Here is a 6,636-nt window from a genome sequence, read left to right on the forward strand (position 1 = left end):
CTTTGGTGAATGCACAAGGGATGGATATCCAGGTGGAGCAGTCTCTGGACGGCCCCTTCTTCAGTTTCTGTCTCACGCTTTGTCTCCATATTTGCTCCTATAAGTATTTTGTTACCCCTTCTAAGAAGGGCCAAAGCATCCACACTTTGGTCTTCCTTGTTCATGAGTTTCATTTGGTCTGTGAGTTGTATCTTGGACATTGCAAGCTTTTGGGCTAATATCCAATTATCAGTGAGTACATACCATGTGTATTCTTTTGTGATTGGGTTACCACACTAAGGATGATATTTTCTAGTTCCTTCCATTTACCTAAGAATTTCTCCAATTTGTTGTTTTTAATAGCTGAGTAATATTCCATTGGGTAAATGTACCACATTTTCTATATCCATTCCTCTGGGTTTTCTCCAGCTTCTGGCTATTATAAATAAGGCTGTTATGAACATAGTGGAGCATGTGTCCTTGTTGTATGTTGGAGCATCTTCTGGGTATATGCCCAGGAGTGGTATAGCTGGGTCCTCAGGTAATACTATGTCCAATTTTCTGAGAAACCCGGAGACTGATTTCCAGAGTAGTTGTATCATGTTGCGATCCCACCAACAATAGAGGAATGTTCTTTTTTCTCCATATTCTCTCCAGCATCTACTATCACCTGAGTTTTTCATCTTGGCCATTCTGACTGGTGTGAGGTGGAATCTCAGAGTTGTTTTGATTTGCATTTCCCTGATGACTAAGGATAGTGAAACTTTTCTTTAGGTGCTTCTCGGCCATTCGAGTTTCCTCAGTTGAGAATTCTTTGTTTAGCTCTGTACCCCATTTTTAATAGGGTTATTTGGTTGTCTGGAGTTCAAGTCCTTGAGTTCTTTGTATATATTGGATATGAGCCCTTTATGGGATGTAGGATTGGTAAAGATCTTTTCCCAATCTGTTAGTTGCCATTTTGTCCTATTGACAGTGTCTTTTGATTACAGAAGCTTTGTAATTTTGTGAAGTCCCATTTGTCAATTCTTTTTTTTTTAAGATTTTAAAAACACTTTATTTATTAAAGTTAAACGTACAAAACTGAAATTAACACACACACTAAAAATTATCTTCTTCCAATTAACAGGAAGACCTTTTTTCTACCTTTGTTTTGGCTTAAACTCAACTTGGGATAACTGTGGTGCTTCACTTATGCCAACAAATGCTGGCAACTTGATCTTGTTAATAAAAATTACAAACTCAGTACATGAACATAATATACAGGGAAATTATGGTCAGATTAATGCACAAGAAATACAGGAAAATTTAATCGTGAAACATTGAGTGCTCTTGTTCATTAACTTAGCCTTGGATTTTTACAAAAATAGTATCTACACTGTACACAGGGCTGTACATCAGCTTTTGTTTTCCCATAGAAACAGTACTCATCCCAAAATAGTACCACTACCACAAGTGAAAAGTCAACAAAGGAAAAAAAACAATACAAAACACCAAATAAACACCAGAGAAGGGGAGCACATCCTAAACATTTTTTGTTTATTTTTTTTTGTTTTTTTAATATAAAATTCAAACTCAATGACAAAAAATACAAGGTGAGTCAATTGTAGAGGTGACCTAATAGGCCCAGGAAACAAGTAATTCAAGGGAAAAAAACCTCAAAATAAACTTTGCGGTTTATAAATTAACCTATACTCAGGCTTGTTTGGACAATGGCCAGGTTGTAAAACTGAAGAGTTTCTTGTTATAAGGCTGGCGTTTTGCCTCGATGTTCCAATGAACTGTTGGAATAAGTCAAGTGCAAAGCATCTGAAAATTCCAAGTCAGGACTTATAAACTGTCTACACAACAGTTAAATGGGGCTTGGAGTTCCTAAGTCATCTAAGTGCTGATTTAAGCAGCATTTACCTAGAAAAGTTGGCTTGTTCAACATACTGAGGAAGCTGTGGTAAGTAGTAATGAAAGGTTAAATGATAGCAATTATCAAATGTCTTCAAGTTTCAGTCTACCAAAGCCAAACAATGACAACAATGTATCTTCCTTACTCCTCTAACAAATAATTTACCTTTAGAAAAATATAAGGATAAAAAGGTAAATGTAATGCCCTGCAGAGATGAAATCCAACAGTTTTTCTGATTATTGAGGCATCAAATGCCTGACATTGTATTTAGATGTGTCTTGATACTGTGTCATGGGCTTGTCAGCAATTCCACAAGTTCCTACTCCAACTTTGCCCATTACACTTTCTGGTGAAGCAAAAATACTTCTCTTTACCTGGCCCTTCTTGTTTTTTGAGTAAGCCCTGTTGTTGAACTGCTGCCATTTCACCTTCTGGTCCTCCCGCTCCTGTTCAAGCTCTCTTATCCTCTGGGCTTTCTTCAAAGCTTTTTTCTTTTTATATTCACATTTCTGGGCAATCATTTCTTTTTTTGACGTGGGTTTGTTGCCACTGTCCTCTTTGGCCTTCCTTCCTTCTTCTACAGGCCTGAGGTTCAACAATGGAGTCACTTCGGCATTGCCATAAACAGCAAAGGTGATTGCAGCCGTGCCATTTTCTTCATCTATCTCTTCAATCTCCACTTCATGACACTGTCCATCCTCACTGCAGACGGCCATGCACTTGTCCCCTACTTTCCATGAGTGAGTAGGCTGAGTGGAAGCAAAACTGTCTGAACTTGTAAGAGTTTCTGAAGGCTGAGTTGACAGGAGGTCTTTGGTCAGTTCTATTACTTCTTGCAAATCCTTCTTCAGTTTCAGGAGATCTTCATTTTCCCCATTTCCCGACAGAGCAGCTTCTACTTGCTCAAGTTGCGCTTTGTAGCTAGCCAACTGTTTTGCTAGATCCTCTGACATCTTGTGTGTAGCTGGAGACAGGATGGCAGGCAGGGGTCGGGGGAGTGAGCTGAGCAGCGGCAGGGGCAGCTGCAGCAGGGAAAATTTCCACTAGGAAAAGGAAAAACTCTTCAGGTGATTAGGGGAGGGGAGAAAAGCCGAACTCGGGCAGGAGGAAAAGACAAGGCGAGAGAGATCTGGCGAGATGAACAAACTCTCATGAAAATCCCATTTGTCAATTCTTGATCTTAGAGCATAAGCCATTGATGTTCTGTTCAGGAACGTCTCCCCTGTGCCCATGTGTTCGAGGCTTTCCCCCATTTTCTCTTCTATTAGTTTCAGTGTAGCTGGTTTTATTTGGAGGTCCTTGATCCACGTGGACTTGAGCTTTGTACAAGGAGATAAGATCAATTTGCATTCTTCAATATGCTGACTTCCAGCTGAACTAGCACCATTTGTTGAAAATGCTATCTTTTTCCCACTGGATGGTTTTAGCTTCTTTGTCAAAGATCAAGTGACCATAGGTGTGGGAGTTCATTTCTGGGTCTTCTCTTCTATTGATCTTCCTGTCTTTCTCTGTACCAATACCATGCAGTTTTTATCACTATTGCTTTGTAGTACAGCTTGAAGTCAGGGATGGTGATTCCCCCAGAAGTTCTTTTATTATTGAGAATAGTTTTCGCTGCCCTGGGTTTTTTGTTTTTCCAAATGAATTTGAGGATTGCTCTTTCTATCTCTGTGAAGAATTGAGTGGGAATTTTGATGAGGATTGCATTGAACCTGTAGATTGCTTTTGGTAAGATGGCCATTTTTTTTTACTATATTAATCCTGCCAATCCATGATCATGGGAGATCTTTCCGTCTTCTGAGATCTACTTCAGTTTCCTTCTTCAGGGACTTGAAGTTCTTGTCATACAGATCTTTTACTTCCTTGGTTAGATTCACACCAAGGTATTTTATATTATTTGTGACTATTGTGAAGGGTGTCATTTCCCTAATTTCTTTCTCAGCCTGTTTATCTTTTGATTAGAGGAAGACTACTGATTTATTTGAGTTAATTTTATAACCAGTCACTTTGCTGAAGTTGTTTATCAGGTTTAGGAGTTCTCTGGTGGAAGTTTTGGGATCACTTAAGTATACTATCATATCATCTGCAAATAGTGATATCTTGACTTCCTTTCCTATTTGTATCTCTTTGACTTCTTTTTGTTGTCTAATTGCTCTGGCTAGGACTTCCAGTACTATATTGAATAGGTAGGGAGAGAGTGGGCAGCCTTGTCTAGACCCTGATTTTAGCTTGAAGTTCTCTCTATTTAGTTTGATGCTGGCTATAGATTTGCTGTAAATTGCTTTTACTATGTTTAGGTATGGGCCTTGAATTCCTGATCTTTCCAAGACTTTTATCATGAAGGGGTATTGAATTTTGTCAAATGCTTTCTCAGCATCTAGTGAGATGATCATGTTATTTTTTTCTTTGAGTTTGTTTATATAGTGGGTTACATTGATGGATTTCCGAATATTGAACCATCCCTGCATTCCTAGGATAAAGCCTTCTTGATCGTGATGGATGATTGTATTGATGTGTTCTTGGATTCAGTTTGTGAGAATTTTATTGAGTATTTTTCATTGATATTCATCAGGAAGATTGGTCTGAAGTTCTATTTGTTTGTTGGGTCTTTGTTTGGTTTAGGTATGAGCGTAATTGTGGCTTCATAGAATGAATTGGGTAGTGTTCCTTCTGTTTCTATTTTGTAGAAAAGTTTCAAGAGAATTGGTATTAGGTCTTCCTTGAAGGTCTGGTAGAATTCTGCACTAAAACCATTTGGTCTTGAGCTTTCTTTTAGTGGGGAGACTTTTAATGACTGCTGCTATTTCTTTAGGGGTTATGGAACTGTTTAGATGGTTTATCTGCTCCTGATTTAACTTTGGTACCTGGTATCTGTCTAGAAAGTTGTCCATTTCATGCAGATTTTCCAATTTTGTTGTTCAGTTTCCATGTGAATGTGGGCTTTCCATTGTTTTTGTTGTTATTGAAGACCAGCCTTAGTCCATTGTGATCTGATAGGATGCGTGGGATTATTTCAATTTTCTTGCATCTGTTGAGCCCTGTTTTGTGACCAATTATATGGTCTATTTTGGAGAAGGTACCATGAGGTGCTTTGCAAAAGGTATGTGTGTGTGTGTGTGTGTGTGTGTGTGTGTGTGTGTGTGTATGGATGAAACGTTCTATAGATATCTGTTAAATCCATTTGGTTCATAGCTTCTGTTAGTTTCACTGTATCTTTGTTTAGTTTCTGTTTCCATGCTCTGTCTGTTGCTGAGAGTGGGGCGTTGAAGTCTTCCACTATTATTGTGTGAGGTGCAATGTGGGCCTTGAGCTTTAGTAAGGTTTCTTTTATGAAAGTGGGTGCCCTTACATTTGGCTCATAGATGTTCAGAATTGAGAGTTCATGTTGGTTGACTTTTCCTTTGAAGAGTATGAAAAGTCCTTCCTTATTCTTTTTTGATAGCTTTAAGTTGAAAGTTGATTTTACTCTATATTACAATGGCTACTCCATCTTTTATCTTAGAACCATTTGCTTGAAAAATTGTTTTCCAGCATTTTACTCTAAGGTAGTGTCTGTCTTTGTCACCGAGGTAGGTTTCCTGTATGCAGCAAAATGCTGGTTCATATTTATGTATCCAATCCATTAGTCTTTTGGGAGCAGACTCCTAGCAGAAAGCGGCTATCATCTTTGCAGCCATCTCGAGCCATATACCCTGACAAGAGACTCATTTTCAACAGCCCACAACAGCTGAACATACTCTGATAAACATCCTGTTTTTCTCACATATCTTGTTTTGCTGCTTAGTGCCCCCAGCTGCAAGATGCACAATGAAAAGAATGCTAAAATCATATTTTTTATAAAAGCAAAAGCTTTCTTTCCAAGAGTTCCCAGACCACAACCCATTAGGTGGCTAATGCTTTAGTTGGAGTTTGTTTCTCAAGAACTGAGAGTGCAGTAAACAACTGTGTGGGGCCCTGGAAGCAGCTGTGGTGGTTTGAAGAGTTTGGGTGGAATGTAGCTGTCCACTAGGTCCATTTGATTTATGATGTCATACAACTCCAGGGCTTCTCTGTCTGTCTGTCTGGTTATTTTTTTGTGGTGGCTATGATCTGTATATTGGTGAGAGTAGGGTATTGATAGCACCCACTATTACTGTATTGGAACCAATCTTTGGTTTTGAATTTAAGGATGTTTTGTGAAATTTGGTGCCTCAGGGTTTGGTGCAATCTATCGTAATTTGTTTTTGTATTTCTTTTTTTTAAAATTAGAATGAAGAAGTGAATCACCTCTAGTCATCCATTTTCCTGATGGTTCCCCTAATTTAAAAATTTATTTATTTAATGTGCTTGTATATTTTATTTCCACGTGTGTCTGTGTACCTTATGCATGTAGTGCCAGCAGAGGCCAGAAGAGGGTGTCAAATCCCCTGGATTTGGAGCTACCAACAGTTGGTTATGAGATGCCATGTGGGTGTTGGAAATAGAACACAAGTCTCATAAAGGGCAACCAATGCTCTTAACTGCTGAATCTATGAAAATGGTAAAACTACTGCAGGATGTGTTGTAGGGATGAACAGTATTAAGTTTCTGGTCTCATTCCCAGATTTTTTTTTTTTAATGGTTGGGATAGCATTTCTCTCTCTCTCTCTCTCTCTCTCTCTCTCCCTCTCTCTCTCTCTCTCTCTTCTTTCAGATTTATTTATTTTATGTATATGAGTACACTGTAGCTGTCTTCAGACACACCAGAAGGAGACATCAGATCACATTAGAGATAGTTGTGA

General features: G+C 38.6%; 1 pseudogene; it reads right to left on the reverse strand.

Moving 5' to 3' along the window:
* Positions 1–2,112: 2,112 nt before the first annotated feature.
* LOC114636756 lies at positions 2,113–2,829 on the reverse strand (annotated as a pseudogene).
* Between the last annotated feature and the right edge of the window lie 3,807 nt (positions 2,830–6,636).

Source organism: Grammomys surdaster, unplaced genomic scaffold (assembly GCF_004785775.1).
Source record: "Grammomys surdaster isolate TR1022 unplaced genomic scaffold, NIH_TR_1.0 100, whole genome shotgun sequence".
In the NCBI taxonomy this organism is placed as follows: Eukaryota; Metazoa; Chordata; class Mammalia; order Rodentia; family Muridae; genus Grammomys; species Grammomys surdaster.